We start from the raw sequence: 271 nt of genomic DNA, 5'->3' as shown, positions 1-271 counted from the left end.
TCTGCTCGCATGCTGTAGCCGCGCAGATGCTGTGAGAGGGGTGGAGCTTGGAGGTGGGGCATGAGTGAAGCAGAGAGGGTGGGGGAGTGGTGTGAAACCTGTTTTTCTTCAAATTTTCAGTCGAAGTCTGCTCTCTTCTCAATGTTACAGACTGCAGCTTTAAATGAGCGTCCGAACGTCTAGTGGATGAAAAAGTAGTGGACTTGAAATGTTCCACAGTGCTCCTTGAAAAGTTGTGATCATCGAGGCTCACTAAACGAGCAGACATATC

The sequence above is a fragment of the Cyprinodon variegatus genome, unplaced genomic scaffold (genome assembly GCF_000732505.1).
Source record: "Cyprinodon variegatus isolate N-32 unplaced genomic scaffold, C_variegatus-1.0 Scaffold1915, whole genome shotgun sequence".
In the NCBI taxonomy this organism is placed as follows: domain Eukaryota; kingdom Metazoa; phylum Chordata; class Actinopteri; order Cyprinodontiformes; family Cyprinodontidae; genus Cyprinodon; species Cyprinodon variegatus.
This window is presented reverse-complemented; position numbering follows the sequence as displayed.